This window comes from Cryptomeria japonica, chromosome 10, assembly GCF_030272615.1.
Source record: "Cryptomeria japonica chromosome 10, Sugi_1.0, whole genome shotgun sequence".
Classification (NCBI taxonomy): Eukaryota; Viridiplantae; Streptophyta; class Pinopsida; order Cupressales; family Cupressaceae; genus Cryptomeria; species Cryptomeria japonica.
In genome coordinates, this window is record NC_081414.1 from 912,661,911 (window position 1) to 912,680,630 (window position 18,720).

General features: G+C 41.8%; 1 protein-coding gene across 1 annotated transcript in view; it reads right to left on the reverse strand.

Moving 5' to 3' along the window:
* LOC131050451 (uncharacterized) overlaps positions 1 to 18,720 on the reverse strand; it is a 183,963-nt gene that overhangs the window by 145,957 nt on the left and 19,286 nt on the right. The window lies entirely within an intron of this gene.

Sequence of the window (18,720 nt, forward strand, 5' to 3'; positions counted from 1 at the left end):
ATGTTCCTTCGTCTTCTGAAGACTGAGAATCAAGACTGCCCATCAAATGGTAAGTGAACTGGACTCCCTCATGGACTAGCCTCTCGATCTACTGATGTAACCACTGATCTATGTACCTTGCTGGGGCTACCATAACTGCCTCGAAATCTGTGATTGGGTCCTGGGACCAATCAACGCCTGGCAAGAGATGTCTTACTGCTTCAAATTCTTGGACCTGGAGGCAATTTCCTGAGTTTGTGAGCTAATCTGGGACCCGACGGTATTCAAAGAGTCGCATCTGCTGCACACTCAACCTAGAATATTCCCGTCGCCTGGCCTCGTAGTCATCAGAGCAATTCTTCCAATAGTCTTCAACTGACTCCTTTGATCTGTATCTTCGACCATAGGCCCTTTTTGCCAGATTATCATGATCAAAGGGTTTTCTTGGGAAATGGTCCTGTAGGCCATAAGAGGCCAACTCTGCAAGGGACTCTTCTGCTAGGGAAGGGGTCTTCAAATGGACATCATGGCTGCCTATGATCATAGGAAATGCGAATCCAGCCTGCTTGCTTTCTCAAAGTAAGATGCCGGTGGGGCGTGACTGCCTTTCCACCTCCATAAGGATTACTTTGTCGGTTGGATACCGTGGAAGTTGAAGGGGAGCGCCATCGAAGCCAGCTATTCGGATGTAGGAAAACCTTGGGAACTGAATGAACCAAGCTCCATACCTCTGCACTAAAGTAGTAGCTTGCTCCGAGAGCCTTATGTGCAACCCTCCCTGCATTAGCCTGACTAGGCACATCGTGAAGGTGTCATTGACGCGCTCATACTGACCAATCGCATAAGCCGGGCTGTTCTTTTCCCTCTGAGCTATATCCTTGTAGTGCAGCTGTGGGTAACAATCATAGACTTTCACCTAACCGGGCCCATTCCCGATTTCACCTTTCATTATCAATCCTGGCAGTGGCTGGTTCTTGGCGAACATATAGACCAAATAGGAGGTCATGGTGAAGTACTTCTTCGTTCCGAGCTCAATCAGCTGAGCGTGGATGTTATCGCTTATGATCTGGGCCCAGTCAAACTTAGACTTTCCGGCAAAGACCTGCTCTATAAAATAAAACATCCATTCCTCAAAGTAGCTGGACTTAGGAAGTCCCATGACTCGGCTGAGTAAGGTGACCATATCCCCATGTTCATTATGAAAATCACTCCTGGGGGTCTTTTTCACAATCCTGGTGCTCGAAGGCCTTTTCTCCTTGAACCATTCTTCGTTAATTAGTGCTTTGCATTGGGCCGGATTCATATCGTATGCCCCTTGTGCTTCATCTATGGTTGTAGCTGTGGAATTATTTGGAAAGGGGATGTCAAATGCATCACCAATAGCCTCAGGGGAGAAGTCGGCGATAGTCATATTTTCCAGAAGCACTAGTCCGGACTTCGGTTCATAATGCCGAGCGGCCTCCACTACTAATTCATAGTTCTGTATTGCTGGAGGAAAACCTGCTGCTTCGGCGATGCCACTTTCCACCATCTGCCTAGGCCTGCCATATGCGTTGGGTGAGAAGACCCGATTCCTGAAGTCCTGAATATCAATATGGCCAAGGTCGGTATCACCAATGTTGTCCCAGACGCTCTGAACTTTCGACTCCCTCAATCCTCCCCTCTAATATTGATACTTCATCTTTTCAACCTTACGTGGGATGTCTGATTTGGATGCTCGTGAGGTTTCGGCTGCTGCGGGAGTTTTTGATGATTCCACCGCCGATTTAGGCATTTATCCTGCACAGTCGGATGCGGATTACGAGGTGATACAAGAAAGGTAATGCGGGTTAGATAAGAAAATGCCTAGCATGCCGAGATTAATTTTAAAATTTAGTTTGGACATGGAGCAATATTTCTAGCTAACAGCTTGATCAATTTTAACCACAGCATATTCACGAAGATTCCTGACTACGCATTTATACTTATCACTTCTGGATTTTGGATTAATTCCCAACAGAGACAGCATGAAAATTTTCTAAGTTTGAAAAGAGATGCAATTTCTGGCGAAGCCTTAAGAGTGGATTTCTACATTTCGAGTGCCTTGAACAATGTTTATGAGCGAAAGAGATGCAAATTTCAAGAATTCAAGCAGTGCGATCAAATTTTACACATTCGCCCATTCGATTTAAGCATTTTTCAAATGATCATACGCAACAAAGCGTACTTACCTGACAGGAGCGGATGGCGAGAGATTACCCAACCTTGTCGCGTGAAATGAACGGACAATCCTGCAAAGTTTGAATTCCAACGGTTATCTCTTTGTTTTAAATTTTCGCGGTTGCTGGACAAAGAGAATTTATCATTTTAAATGGTTTCCTTCTTACCCTGGGTAATTGGCAATCTGAGTTTAAATGATCAGGAGGGGTTAATGCAACACTTTACCTTCCTATTTTCGGACCTTGGATGGTTTTCAAATTTTAAACTGCATTTTCCTCCTTGCAAGTCTTGCAAATTTCGCATCTTCTACTTCGCGTTTTGCACACCTCTGGCGAATTTCGGAGCTTGGAGTCAAAAAAAAAAACTCGGTCCTAACACTTCCTCTTTGCAAACTCGGAGGATTCAACACCCTGGCGAAAACTTCGACCTGACATCTCTTTTGTTGCAATTTAGAAAGTTTGCGATTTTCACCTGCTGGGGTTTTGGGCGCTTGAAGGTTTTCGGAGCACTAGCACCGCTTGCAAGCAAAACTTTCGGACTTGGAAAACGATCCTACAAATTTCGGAGCTGGGAGGCTCTTGCTACCTCGGAGATGTTTTCGAACTTCAGATGGCCTCACCCAAAACTTCGGATTCGGACGCTATACCCGCAACTTATTGTTAGATGCTTGTCGATATCCAAAGGAAGAGGTTTTGGCGGTTTTAAAAAAAACTTCGGAGGACCTGGAGAGTTTGCCAATAGAACTTCGGAGCTGGAATGAGTTCACAAGCTACGCGAACCCTTTTTTACTATACCATCCTTCGCGATTTTCGCGACTTCAAGAATTACGACGCCTCTATTCGTTAAAAAACTTCGGAGCTAGAGGCGTTCTCACGATTTTTCGGACCAAACATGCCCCTTTCAAATATTTCGTGTTTTCTTCATTTGCTTTCTAGGGTCCGAATTTGAGGGTTTAGAGTTTTTCAGAGCTGGGAGGGCACTTTGGTGAATTTCGCGATGACTTCGGGGCTCAAATGGAGAACCACGCATTCCAAGCGCTATGTTGCCTTGGGCGTTCGAAGTGTATTTTGCAAATAAACTTCGGAGCACTCAACCCTTGTATTCGTCGCGATTTCGGAGCTAAGGAACGATTTCGCCTATTTCGGAGCTGCTGGGCGCGTTTTGCAAAGTCGAGGTTCTTCGGAATTTCAGAGCAAAGGTCCGAATTTGAGGCTTTCTAGCGAACTGAAGTTTTCGGACTTTTACGCCCTTCTCGCAACTTATAACACTTCTTTCTAATTCTCACACCCAGGTCCGAAAATGATGACTTTATGATTTCAAGCGTTTTTTTCCGGACCTAAAAGCATTTTCGCGATTTTGATATTATCTCACATTTCGGAGCTAGGGTCCGAAAATGGGCTCCAAGCGCTTTTTCGGAGCTTTTATGCCTTTGGAGACATTTCACGTTTTATCTCTATTTTGGTCCAAAGGGTCCGAAAATGATATCGCTTTAAGGGTTTTTGGAGTTTAAAGAGTCCTTGGAAACATTTCGCCTTTTATCTCTATTTTTAAAACTCACTCCAAGGTCCGAAAATGATGTCGCTTTAAGGGTTTTCGGATTTTGACATGTTTGGCGAGCTCTAAAAGAAACCTCGGACCTAGGGGACGATCTTGCAAACTCGATACACTATCCCATTTACCCCCAGGGTCCGAAAATGGACACTCAAGGTGAATTTCGGACCTAAACATGCTTCTCACAAACTCCAGTTTCGCCCCAAGATCCAAATTTGAGCGTTTTAAATGATTTTCAGACCTAGAGCTACCTTTGCAACGTTTAAAAGCACCTCTGCATTATTTTCGGACCAAGTAGGAAACATCAGACTTCGAAATTCTCGCCCCAGGGTCCAAAATTAGGCCCCCTTAGGCAACTTTGAAAACTTGTACCAAACGTCGGACCTCCTACTAGCCTTTTGCCAAATTCCACAAACTTGGATTTAGGAGGCCTCAGAATTCTAAGGCATTTTGGGCCAGGCACTCTGATCGTTCATCGGCAGGCGAAAAACATCTCTCGTTCAAATCCCATAAACATCGCAGCGACAATCCTTATGCAGTTTGCTTCACAGCTGTTGTGCGAAAAATGTCGACTTCGGTCTTCGTGCGACCTTTAGGCGCACTGTCCTTGCTTGGCGGGCTCCGTCAATTCCTGCTACCTTACGTCTACCTAAGGCAATTCTCAAAACTTCGAACAAAGCTCTTGGCGTTCACGCCCGAGAGCTAGACTAGCCAGGAGGATTCATTGGCTCATTACTTCAACGTCAATCAGTTTACGAATCGTTCGCGAACTCGCTCGAAGAGACGCAAGAAACTCTGCTCGGAACCTAGCAGGACAATGACGAAAAGCTCAAAATAGGAAGGAGGACCCTGTCGGTGACAGGGAGCGTGTGCAATGCACAACAGGTCCCTATTCTGATGGGGTGATGTGTGAAATGGTCACAACAAGCACTCCAAAATCAGAAAACTCGAACACACACTTTGCAATGAATCCATCCATTCTTCTAAGTGAAGAACAGTCCCAAATCTCTACTAGTCGTTGTCTTTCAAGCGAGAAGTGGAGCACACAGTCTAGGAGGTAAGCAATCCTCAAAGCATTCCAACAGCATTTCGACAGCACTTTGGTATAATATTCAAGGATGATGCAAATGAGAGCCCAAGGCATTTATTTATAACTTCTCGCCAAGCCAAATTCAAATTCAAATACACTCCAAATGGCACCCAAATCAAATGCCATTTCATTTCTCCTTCTTAGCACATGGCGTCCAAGACATAATCCCCTTTGTCACACTTTTTGGATGACTTAGAGGCTTATAAAATAATATTAATGTTATTGCACTTTGGCGTCCCAAAAAGAATGTGACATATTTTGCCCAAATAGACTTAGGATAAAAAAATAATATTCCCCTTATTCAAGTCCTCCAAGTCTAGACATAATATAAATAGGCCTTATTCAAGAAAATATACCTTCTTCACAACTGCCACATTTGAACTGAAGCCAAGGTACTGAATTGCAAAAATAGTCATCTGAACCAAAATATCACTGCCAGAAATAGCCACTGAATTGTTCTACAGAATCCCCTGCCAAAAATAGCACTGCTATAAATAGCACTTACTAAAAATAGTAAGTGTGTCCAACGACATTTTCTCCATATCCTGAGCAATCTTCGCAACTTACTAAAAATAGTAAATTCAGAAAAGTCTTCAGATTCATTTGCATGTTACACCATCACGAAGCTCTCTGGAAACCCAAAAAAACCTAGAGAAATAAGTTGCTCTCGCCTCCAGTTACTAAAAATAGTAAGTTTGCCAAACTCCATTGCTTTCTATGCATGTACCATCATTGCGAAGCTTTCCAAAAACCTAGAAGGAATCCAGAACCCAAATTGACAAACTCCAACATGCAGGCCACCAAAAATGCCAAAACATCCTCCTAGAAAATAGGAAACCCTAATTTTGCCTCTGACTAACCAACAGGTCTCAGAATTGGCCAACAAACCCCAAAACAAACTAGAGCGGAAAAGGGGACATTACACACTTGGATTGAGAAGGAAGTCAGCCTTCTTCGGAGATTCAACCCCATTGTACAAGGTCCCACACTTCGGGGTTGTTTCCATGTTTCACAAAGTTGTTGAGTTGATAGTTCAACAAGGATGCAAACTTTTGTGACAACAATTTTTGGCACGCCAGGTGGGACAGACTTTCAACTTACATGCTAAGAATTCAGTGTTGTTATTAGTATCTCAGCCTTTGGAGGCAGTCATCATTCAAGCACTTGGCAACTCTTCTCATAGGCCCAGTCTCTTGTTCATGACCTGTTGCTGATTTCATTCTCAGAATTAATACAAGGGCGTCTTCTAGAGGTAGTTTCCAATTTGTAGAACTCTCATCTTCAAGTTCTAGAAGGCGGAAAGGTAGACCTTCATTGTCCCGAGTCAGGGGTGTCAAGGTTGTTAACACTCCATCACCAAGGTCTCGTTCTACCCCTCCATTCACAAGACCATTACAGTCTAGGGCTCTGTTGTGATGTTCTCACACATCGCCCCATTGCAAATGGGGACCCATGTTTTTTGCTTTTTAGGGTTTGTTTTCTAGGTCTTTTAGGGTTTTGTCAGTTCGCCTTTGCATTTTTGAGTGCTGTCGGGGAGATCAATAGGATAGCAGGTCCTGCTGGAGTGAAGTCCTGATCCTGAAAATTTGGCTAAGTCTGAAAGTCTTGATCCTGAAATTTGGCTAAGTCTGGAATGTCCTGATCCTGAAATTTGACTAAGTCTGGAAACTGAAAAACCTCAAAAAACTAGATTTTGCAATATAATTCCTGGAGGTCTGAAACCACTCTCAAACACCCTGAAAGTATATATGGAATATAACTTAAAGTATAAGAACTTATACTTAAATGTTATATTCCATAAAAATTATCCTGATAGAGAGTTCAAAAAGTCAAATTTCGCTCCTGTCCTTCACTGAGGATCTAGAGCGAATTTCGCTCCTGTCCCTCTCCAAGGGACCAAGGCAAAGCGCTCCTGTCCCTCACCAAGGGTCCAGAGCAAAAAGGCTTATTTGAATCATTCCTGACATTGTTTGGTCAAATTGGAACATCAAAGGCATGGTAGAGGACGAAATGAACGTGATAGAGCATCCAGACTTGATTAAAAGACAATGAAATGATGGAGTTTTTGTCTACAAAAGTAAAAGCGCTCCTGTCCCTCACCAAGGGACCAGAGCGATTTTCTTTATATACACATTTTTAGACCTTTCTTAGACTTGAACTCTTATTCATGGCGTGTAACAAGATGATATCTTTCTTAGCCAAGACATTTCATGGTGAAAAGTGAAGCATTTTGGCCTAGAAGACAAAATTCGCTCCTGTTCCTCACTGAAGGACCGGAGCTTGAATTTCAAATTTGCACTGTTCTTGCAAGATCAAGACAATTTTATGATTTGAAGAGACCAAGGAAAACATGATTTATCCATTGAATATAATTTGGAAGGCTAACAAAGGACGGATATGCTTGGATTTGCAAAATCGCTCCTGTCCCTCTCCAAGGGACCAGGGCGAAAAACCTAATATCTAGTCCTTCTCGCCAAGTTTGGACGAACCTAGGCCAAATGCAAAAGGCGCTCCTATCCCTAACTAAAGGACCAGGGCGATTTTTATAAAATCAACAATTTCCCTCCGAGATTATGCTAAGGCAAAGTTGAGCAAGATTGGAAAGGTCTTCTAAATCATGATGAACAAAGGTTTGACTCCAAAAACTTGATGATCCTAGGCTCAAGAACAAAAATAGCTCCTGTCCTTCACTAGAGGACCAGGGCGAAAATCTCTAGAACATCAATTTTGCCTTGCAAAAAACGAGTTGAACATGCACTGAAGGGACGAAAGGGATCATTGCTAGCCCCACAACGTGAATTGGCAATTAAAAAATGAAGGATTGAGGACAAAAGTGAAAAGGCGCTCCTGTCCCTCTCCAAGGGACCAGAGCGAAGTTATTGGCATTCACTATTTTCTACTTGGGCGTTAATATCCTCCAAATCGCATGAAATGCCAAAATCATCAACTTCAAAATATTTGAAAAAATTAATTAAATTGGCATTTAATAAATTAATTTTGGGCCTCAAAAAAAAAAAAACGAATTTCTATTATAAAGGCATTTAAAATTAATTTTTGTGAAATAAAAAATTAAAAGTTGAGCGCACAAGGCATTATTTTGTCTTTATTTATCAAGTCGGCCTTCTTCTTAGTGTTTTTTATATTTTATTTTTTGGCTTATTTTGTCAAGTCGGCCTATGGGGAGGTAAAATGGTGAGCGCTCTATATATTTGGGTGTGTTGGTTCATTATTCAAATCATTCACTCATTATTTCAAGTGCGAATTGTATTGAGGGCAAAGAAGAAGTGCGAAAGCTGGCCTATTTGGAGCAAATTTTCCTCAAGTGTTGAAGACTTAAGGTGGTGGAGTTGACGCTTGTGAAGACTAAAGGAGGCGCATTTTGCTAAAGGGAGTCTTGATCTACATTTTGCCTAGCAAATTCACCTTATTTTTGCATCATTTTTTTAGAATTAATTCTCAAGTGGAGGTATGGCGAGATCATCCTAGTCCCAATGTTGAAATTTTGATTTTTGAACTTCAAGTTTTGAAAATTGCGTAGTTAATTAGGAAATGATAATTCAAAGATTTATCATAAAGTTTCCTAATTAAAATCTTGAATCTTCCTTTTAAAGTTTAATTTTTAGATTTCAAGATATATTACTAATTTTGAAATGTTGTGTAGGTATCAAGACGGCGACTCCAAAGCCCGGAGGATCTACAAGTCAGCAGGTTCTCATCAAGGACGATCAAGCAAGGACAAGGGCGACCTCCTCCAGCCTAGCATCGACAAGGACAACCTTCTTCGGACTAACATCATCAAGGGCGACCTCTTCCAATCCAGCATTCCAAGACGAGGTACATCAACATCCTGCACATCAAAGACAAAAGAAGTTAGAACAAGGGTTCGTTGAAGAAGCAGATAGTTCCAGAAGAATTAATTAAAGCTAGCTTCTCAACAACATCAAGTTGAATATTTACTAAGTTACAAGTGTCAGACGAGGTGGCATCCTAGTCATCACTTCTCCAGTCAGTGTGGTCCACCTCAACATTTCCAGATTCAATGTACCTAACTCATGGAAGGTGGCACAAACTCCGATGTACCTACCCCAGCTATCCATTGGTGGAATTTTCTAGAGAGGACATGTGTCCAAGCAATACAATTTTATCATTGGTCAAGCATTAAATGTTATGTAATGGTTGTAACAAACCCTAATTAGGGTTTTAATTGTTGAATCTTGGCCATTGATCTCGAATTGATCTAAGCCATTGAATTGTATTGAGGGCACTATATAAGCCCTGGCATTTCATTTTGTAAAGGCAATAGTTAGAATATAGTTGGAAGCAGTTAGAAGATAGATAGAGAGTAGTTAGAAGGTGATTAGCTAGTTGATAGAATAGCAATTAGAGTAGAGTAGAGAGAGAAGGCAAAGATTGTTGCCAAGATGTTGTTGTAAAAGACTTGTAACTTCATTGAAGAAATGGTGAAATTTATGGGTCGATTCGACAATTTGCATGGTCTTTATACTTCTCATATTTGATTTCATGTTATTAGATGAGTGGAAGAAATGTGCTTGATTGATGGTGAAATTCGTATATCCATACTACTAGCAGTTTGTTGATTGCAGACTTGCCTTGTGTAGTCAACTGGAATCATTCAGCTTAAGCTTAACTTCAGTTGTCGCTTCTTCATTGATATGCATCAAACTGATGGTGTTTATACCTGTAGTGATGATTTGAACATCATAAAGCTTTCCTTCGAAGATCGCACTAACCTTGTGGAGATGGTCCTGTGATGTCAAAACAAGACTTAGTTAGAATTTCATCAAAGATCATTCATTGCTCTTACATTCTTAGTGTTAGGATTAGATCCTTTCCTCGCCCTCATCTTTTTTCCTTTTTCAAGTCAAAGCTAGTAAGATCCTGTGTTCTAGCAATATTCAAAGCAGATCAGAAGTTCAGGCATCAAGTGTAAGTCCCCTTGTGATTCCAGCAAATCACATCATACCACAGAGAGCTTATCCACACGTAGAGATCCTACATCAAAGAACCTTGGAGTCATCCTAATTGATCCTTTTTCGCGATATCTTCAGCAATCAGAGGCTTTATTCAAGAGAGGATAAGGTACCTGTTGACGTGTATTTTGTACACTATCAAACACAGAATAAAATACCCAAGGGTACCTTATCCTCTCTTGAATAAAGCCTCCGAATGCTGAAGATGTCGCGAAAAGGTTCAATCGGGATGACTTCAAGGTTCTTGTATGTAGGGTCTCTACGTGTGGATAAGCACCAATGGTCGTTGTGAATGTTGTTTCATCAAGGGGCCTTACGTTTCCGTTCAGGAACAGATTTTCCTAAAACTAACAAGATTCTCAAAAAGATCAAAAGGTAGGGTTTGCAAGAGATGAATTCTAATCTAATCCTAGGAATGACTCAATGTAGGCTAGACTTGGTAAGATTCTACCAATTTCAATATTGCCAAGGAATTACAACTCTACTGAGATTGATGCGATCTTCTAAGGTGATTATTGATTTTCAAGTCATCAAGAAGCATAGACACTACCATGAAGGTACATATCAATAGTTCAATGATGATTGAAGGTTTAAGCAATCCAAATATCTCCAGTTGACCACACAAGGCGTCCTTACAATCAGTAAGAAGCTAGTGGTTTGGAATATGAATCTCACCAAAGATCAAGCTCAACACTTAGTCCTTCAAAATTAAACACTACTTCGACTAAGAATGATTCAAGAAAGTAAACAACCATGAAGATAACCACGAGAATTGCAATAAAACACCATAACTTCAATATTTTATTGATCTCAAAGTCAACATAGACAACAATTGCTTGAAATTCTTTCTTCAATGCTCAATCTTGCTACAAAATAACTTTCTTCTCAAAAGCTCTAATTCTAATTGCTAATATCTATCTCTCTCTTATTTCTAATTTATAATGACAAAATGAAAATGAATGAGGGTATATATAGCATCCTCAATTACAATGAACGGCCCAGATCAAAAGAAGATCAACGGCTGAGATTTTGACACCTAAACCCTAATTAGGGTTTTATTACAAAAAGTTCCCCTTTTATTGAACAATATTAAATGCATAGCCAAATATTTAATTGGCACAAAAATCTAGGAAACATAGACCAATGACAACTAAGGTGCCACATCATCTATAACAACCTCTCTTCTAGAACCTTGTTCCCTTTCCAATGCTCCTTCTTAGCATATGCAGTGAATCTGGACACGATTCCTTCAATCTCAGCAATAGGAATCTCTGGAAGATTCCTCATTCGTTCCTCTAAGTGGATGACCTGATCGAAAGCCTTGAGAAGAGCCACGTCCCATCCAGGCTCGAGTTCTTTGATTTTCTCAATCAGGAGCATAATGGCGAACATTTGATCTCTTTGCTCATCGGTGATAACATTCTCATCTTTGCAAAAGATGACCTTGACCTTCTGCTCCAATTCTTGAAGATTCACATCTGTCTCATCTTCAATCCTCCTGCCAAGAATAGAACATAACACCTCAAACACCTTGTCCTGGATTGGATGAATGACCTCCTCAACTTGGTTGCATTTGGTACTAATGTCTTTGAAAAGAACTTCCTTCATCTGAAGTAGAGTTGACCACTGGAGTAAATTATGAGCTCCTCCATCCATTATCTTTTCTTGTGCTAAGATCTTCCTTGGTGTTTGCCTGATTACTTGCAGAACAGGAATGATAACATCTCTAGTGTGGGCAAAGGCGGCTACTGTTATCATTAGGTTGTGAATGATCTCAAGGACCTGGATAGCTCGATGGGTGGTCTGCATCATTCTTGTTGCGAACTCAATGGCAACGGTATGAGATTTGTCAATCCAAGAGCTCATAAGCTGGACCAAGCTCTTAACTCTTTCTGCCTCACCAACTGATTCAAGGGGAAGTGCTTGCACAGAAGATACTGCTGGATCCTGACGTCCCAAAGGCTGATTGAGATGGCTAAAGTAGCCTCTCCAAGCACCGACCTCTCGCTCAAGCTTCTGTGCATCTTGAGATATCCGATTGTGAATCCCACCCTGCAATGTCCTGGTGATGTTCATCGTGAAGGTATCATTAACTAACTTGTAGTTACTTCCAGGTGGATGATGCAAATGAACATAAGATTCACAGACTCTGACTTCCCCCGGTCCTCTTCCGATCACTCCTCTGTGAGGGAGTCCTGCATATTCAAAACTTCTGATCAAGGCATATATGATGTATGAACTCATGTGGAAGGACTTGGTAGCCTTCAGTCTTCTCAACTGCACGTCCAAGCAATGGCTAATAATTCTAGCCCAATGAATTGTTCCTTTTCCTTGAACTATCACTTGGATGAAGTAGAACATCCACTTCTCAAAATAGAAGGCTTGAGGAGCCCCTGTAACTCGATTGAGTAAGGTTATCAAATCTCTGTACTCCTCCTGGAAGTCGATCCTATGTGGTGTGTTTGGAACCTTGCTCAGGCGGGGACGACTCTTGAGTAACCAATTCTTATTGATGATGCTTAAGCAAGTGTCTGGATCATCTTCGTACATGGATCTAGCTCCTTCCAAGCTTTTGTAAATCATATCTTTATGTTCTGGCAGATGGAGAGCCTCACTGATAGCCTCTTCTGAAAGGTAAGCCAAAGTGTTTCCTTCCTTGGACACGATTGATCTAGATTGTGGGTCATAATGGCGGGCACACTCGATCATCAGCTCAGGACACTGGACTGCTGGAGGGAAGTCGGCCGCCTTGATGATGCCACTTTCAATTACTCTCCTTGCGATAGGTGATGGCTTTCCAATGTAAGGGACATCTCGAAACTTCTTCACACTAAAGTTTCCCAAGTTGGTATCTCCAATGTTGCTCCATTTGGACACGATCTTGGTCTCCAATTCTTCATTCCTTTGATCTTCCTTCATGAGGGCTAGACGACTAGTGGATGCTCCTGTCTTCGGGGTCGCCATCTTGTCACCTACACAACATTTCATAATGAGCGATATACTTTGCAACATAGAAATATAGACTGGATTCAAGTTTTAAATTTAGGAAACTTCATGATAAATCTTTGAATTATCATTTCCTAAATATAACTATGCAATTGGAAATTCAAAATTTCAAAATTTGAACAAGGGAGATCTCGCCATACCTCTTCTTGAAAACTAACTCTAAAAAATGATGCAAAATTAGGAAATTCGCTAGGCAATAATGAAGATCGAAGTCTTCTAGCAAATGCGCCTCCTTTCAACAAAATGGTCTTCCTCACGAGCCTCAACTCCACCACCTTTGTCTTCAATGCCTTGAGGAAAATTCGCTCCACCTCTAGCCTCCAACAAAGTTCGCACTCCTTCTTGGACCAGATTTCGCACTCCTCCTTGCTTCTCCAAATCGCATTTGAATAAATGATTGAATGATGGATTAAAATGCTTCAAAATACCTCAACTATATAGGCGCTCATCATTGCAATTGCCTATAGGCCGACTTGGAAAATAGGCCCAAAAATAAATACAAATTAAATAAAAGGAGAGGCCGACTTTGGCAAAAACATTAAAAAGACACCTTAAGCGCTTTGAATTTTAATTTAATTTAATAATAATTAATTTTAAATGCCTTTGTAATTAAAATTTCGATTTTTTAAAAGGCTTAAATTAATTATTAAATGATATGCGCCCTTATTAAATGTCAATTTAATTTTTTAAATATTTTGGAGTTTTTTACGAAATTGGCATTTAATATGTCTTAGAGGACATTGGCGCCTAGGCATGGTAAAATATTGATTTGCAAGAACCTCGCCTTGGTCCCTGGGAGAGGGACAGGAGCGCCCCTTCATTTTTGACCTTGTATTTCTTGCTTTTTACGTTCAAAGTCTTATCTTGGACGTCCAAAATGGCATTTTCGTTTGGAATCTTGAGTTTGATTTATTCCATCTTGGGAAGGAGTGCACCTTAAAACACTTTCGCCTTGGTCCCTTGGTGAGGGATAGGAGCGATCTTACTTTTGTCCTTAGTCCTTGTCTTTCCGATTGCCAATTCATGTTGCAGGGCAATCAATGATCTTCATTCGCCCTTTCAATGCATGCTTCACTCGCCCGCTCAAGACAAAATGAGCTCTTCCAAGGATTTTCGCCCTGGTCCTCCAGTGAAGGACAGGAGCGATTTTTGCATTATTGCACACATTCATGATCATATCAACTTTCAATAACCTTCAAGGCAAAAAACGTCATTGCTTACTCCATCTTGAGTGTTGGAAACGAAAGTGGCATTCTAAAACTAGGCATACTTGAAGATTTCGCTCTGGTCCCTTGGTGAGGGACAGGAGCGCCCTACCATTTATCTTTGGACTTCATTTTCCAAATCGCCAATTCATGATGTGAGGTAGGCAATGATCATCATCTCTCGTTCTATGCATGTTTTGCTTGCTTTCTCAAGGCAAAATTGACCTTCTTAGGATTTTCGCCCTGGTCCTCCAGTGAAGGACAGGAGCGAATTTTGCATTTGTACTTAAGATAGTCGATTTTTAGGGTTGGTTCCTTGTTCATCGTCCTTCGAAAGACATTTTTGACTTTTGCATATCCTTGCCTTGACGTGGTTTTGGAAGGGAATGGTTGATTCTATGAAAATCGCCTTGGTCCTTGAGTGAAGGACAAGAGCGCCTTAGCCATTTTTATCAAGTCTTGTGGTCTTTGCAACTTCGTCCTTCCTTGTAGCGCTTTAAATATCATCGCCATCTTGTGCCTTGGCCTGGGTTCATCCAAATTTGGAGGTAAAGACTTGATAATGTGTTTTTCGCACTGGTCCCTGGGTAAGGGACAGGAGCGTCTTGGCCATCATGGGCTCACTTGTGCTTTGCCAACATTCAAAATTATCTTCAATGGATCGATTATGCCTTCCTTCATTCATGTCAAACGTAAAACTTGCTTTTCCTTTGCCAAAAACTTGTCTTGTGAGAAAATCGCTCTGGTCCTTGGGTGAGGGACAGGAGCTTCCTTTGAAAATCGCTCTGGTCCCTGGGTGAGGGACAGGAGCGCCTACTGCAACTTGGATTGATTTTCTCCTTTGTGACTCATTCAAGTTATATTCAACGGGCAAAACATACTACCCTTGTCCTCCTCAAATCGCGAAATCACTTAAATCTTGTGAGGATAATGCAAATTTGGAGTTCAAGCTCCGGTCCTTCAGTGAGGGACAGGAGCGCCTTTTGTCCTCAAGGCCAAATCTTTACAATTTTCATCTCAAATTTCCTTTGCTGGGGGGTATATCATCGCTTTGCAAGTCATGAACGAGAGCCCAAGTCCAAAAGAGGTCCAAAAAGGGTGTGTTTGAAGAAAATCGCTCTAGTCCCTTGGAGAGGGATAGGAGCGAACTTGTCTTGCTAGGCCAAAAGTTCAACCTTTCATTGCTAACGACTAAGTCTGGATACTCCATTATGCTCGTTTCATCCTTCAGTGTGTCCTTGATGTTCCAGTTCGATCAACCAAGACCAAAAAATGATCAAAACAAGCCATTTCGCCTTGGTCCTTCAGTGAAGTACAGGAGCGATTTTGCCTTAAACCTTAAAAACTTGTCATTTTTGAGTCTTCAAAATCTTCAAAATCTTCAATTCACGTTCGATCATATCCCCTGGCGACCCTGCACAAAAACATTGAAACAAGTCAATAACCAAGATGCACAAAATATCGATTTCGCCTTGGTCCTTGGGAGAGGGACAGGAGCGATTTTACCCCTATAAGCCAAAATATCCAAAATTTAGGCCTTCAATCACTTCACAAGGCATAATTAGGTCATTTCCAAGGCCAGGAATCGGTTATCAAGCCATCAAAAATTTGGTCAAAAATTACCCAGACAAAAAAAATGCACAATTCCATCATTAAAATGCTAATACTTAGACAAAATTTGAATTTGCCCTCAAAACCCCTGACTGGACCTAACCTGAGACATACCTGACCTTCCTGTCAGGCTCATCCTATTTCAAAATTTGCAACTCTCGGGAGGATGCTCAATAACCTTGAAAACTTGACTAGACTCGGCCTGAAAATATCCAACAGAAACCCCTAAGGCTTAACCCTAGTCTAGACAACTCACTCACTTAATCAAAACCCTAAGAGCAGAGAGAAGAACAGGCAAAACAAAAGCAAAAAGAGGGGATCCCCATTTTAATGGGGCGATGTGTGAAATGGTCACAACAGTACCCTTGGGTATTTTATTCTGTGTTTGATTGTGTACAAAATACACGTCAACAAGCTCCCACCACTCATATCAATAGACCATTGTTTCACATGGCCAGAAGTCGAGCTTTTGTTACCTTCAATGGAGGCAGTCCTCTTATTTTTACCCAATGGAATGATATAGCAGTGGCTGCGTTAAAGAGTATACCATATTTCACTAGTGAAACAACTACTTCCCCCATAGAGAACATTCAAGACAATGCAAACATCTGCTCCGTCCATAATGTCACTGAGGATGATGTTGTTGTCAAGCTCTTAGCCACATCCTTGAAAGGAAAGGCCTTGCAATGGTATAGAGGGTTTCCGCCTAACTCCATTCACAATTGGGATGAATTAGGAGAGAAGTTGTGCAAGCATTTCGAAGACAAAAGTAATCACCTATCACTTGTGGAGCAATTGACCACTACAAAGAGGGCACCTCATGAGTTCATGGGAGAGTTCAATTTTAGATTCCAAAAGACATGGAATAGAATCCCTGCTCTAGTGAAGCCATCTCCCAATCATGCCTTATATTATCTGAGAGCTCTCAACAGTGATATAGTTGTCATGATACAATCAATGGGTGGAACCTCACTACTGGATGCATATGACATAGCCATAAGGGTAAAAAATTGTTTGATACAGGTTGGGAAGATAGCTCCAAGGCCGCCAATGCCTCTCTTCCTAGAAGCTCCTACTCAACAGCCCACCTTGGCTCTTATCCCCATGGCGCCCACAAGTCAACCATCCACATCCTCTACATCCTCAAATGAGCTCCATGAAGTCAAGACTGTATTGCAAAACTTTGGCAATGAGTTGGTGACACTAAAGAGGCAACAGGCTTAGCATGGCATGCCTTATCAACCACAAAATCAAACTATCAATAGAATAGGCCACCCTTTCAAAGGCAAAACCAATGGAGCAATGCCAGGCCCTCGAATAGTGTGAAGCCCACAGCTGCAAGTAACTCAAAAACAATAGTTCCAATGCAAAACAATCTCGCACAAGAGCAAGATTGGTGTCAACCATGCAATCAGCCACACAACCAAAGTGCATGCCAAAATGGAGAGTTTGTTCAAGCTCTAGTAATGCAGAATGAACCAACCACCTCTAGCCAGCAATATGATCCAAATCAGCCAAGTGTTGGCAATTAGGCTCATATACAGGGTGATTCTACTTATGTCAATTGGTAGGAAGCAGAATTTTGTGGTGTAAACCAAACAAATGGTGAGACTATGTTACAATACGCAAGGTTGAAGAAGAGAGCAATGGAAGCTACCTCACCTTCAACATCCGCCCAGGCTCCTACACCTAGGGTAGCTGTCCAGGATACAAGACAAAATACCATTCAAGGGAGAAGGAAGCAAGAGGAGGCCCAAGTCACCAAAAAACAAAGGTAGACCTTGTAGCTTCAAGGGGGCCTCCAAAATCAACTGGTGTTCCTTTCAATATAGTTGATCAAATGAAGAAGGCCAATCTTAATGTCACTATGTGGGAGGTCCTTTCAATCCCATCTCAAAGGGATTTGCTTAAGGAGGCATTGAAGGACATCAACCAGTCAAGTGATGAAGCAGCAGTTAGCAAGAAGGCAATCTCCACTAGTTTGGTACAACCCAAGGTGGAAGAAGATTCAAGAAAGATCAGTAAGCCTCCCTCCTTCTATCTCTCTTTAATCATAGGAGATAACTTAGTTCACAACTGCATGATAGATTCAGGAGCTAGTAGCTCAATCATGCCTAGAAAGGTAGCTGATCTTCTTGGCATAGAATATGAACCTGTGACTAAGGGGGTTGTCCAATTGGATGGCACTTCTATTAAGACAATAGGGGTGGTTAAAAATTTGAAGTTAGCTTTGTGCACATGCCCTGGTTGCACTGTCTTACAAGACATATCAGTCATTGACCTCCCTGCCTTCTTTGCCATTTGTCTGTCTAGAGACTTCACTGCTAAGATAGGTGGATACATGTCTTCTGACTGGTCCCATATGCTATCCCGAACAAGGTATACTACCAAGGTTACCATGAGGGTGGAACCCATTGCACAAAACCACATTGAGCCCTACATCCCCAGCCCTATAAACATCAATTGTACTTTGCGCGAAAAGGGGGAGGAGTGTATTGTCCGGAGCCTGCTACTCTTTTGGAGGAGGTCCTGTTGACGTGTTTTTATGACTACATCGAACACAGAATAAAGTTGTCTAACAATCACTTCACTCTCTCTTGATCAAAGTGCGATTGCATGCTAAGATTGCAAGAAGTTCAAACAATCAACTCCAAGGTTCCTTCAATGCGTGGGCGTGACTCAGTTGGCTGATGTGATTGTTGGTAATCCAAGGGGCCTTACGATTGCATCATAGTTTTAAAACTCTTTGACTCGCCTCGGACTCGCCACGGACTCGCGAGTCCTTTGGCGAGCCGAGTCGACTCGCCTAGGACTCGCGTGGCGAGTCCAGGCGAGTCCCTGCGAAAGACTCGCAAGTCTTTCGCAAAGACTCGCACGAGTCTTTCGCTCGGACTCGCGAGTCTTTCACAGGGACTCGCGGGCCCAGAAAAAACGCGCCCGTGGGGGTTAAAACCACTTTTTTTTTTCATTTTTTGACTTCAATTTGGGTTTTTTTTGGCTGGAGCAGGTTAGAAGGGTTTGGAGGAGTAGAGGGAAGAAGGAAAAATCAGCAAGAGAGATCTAGGTAAGGATTTTTCTCTTTCTTTTT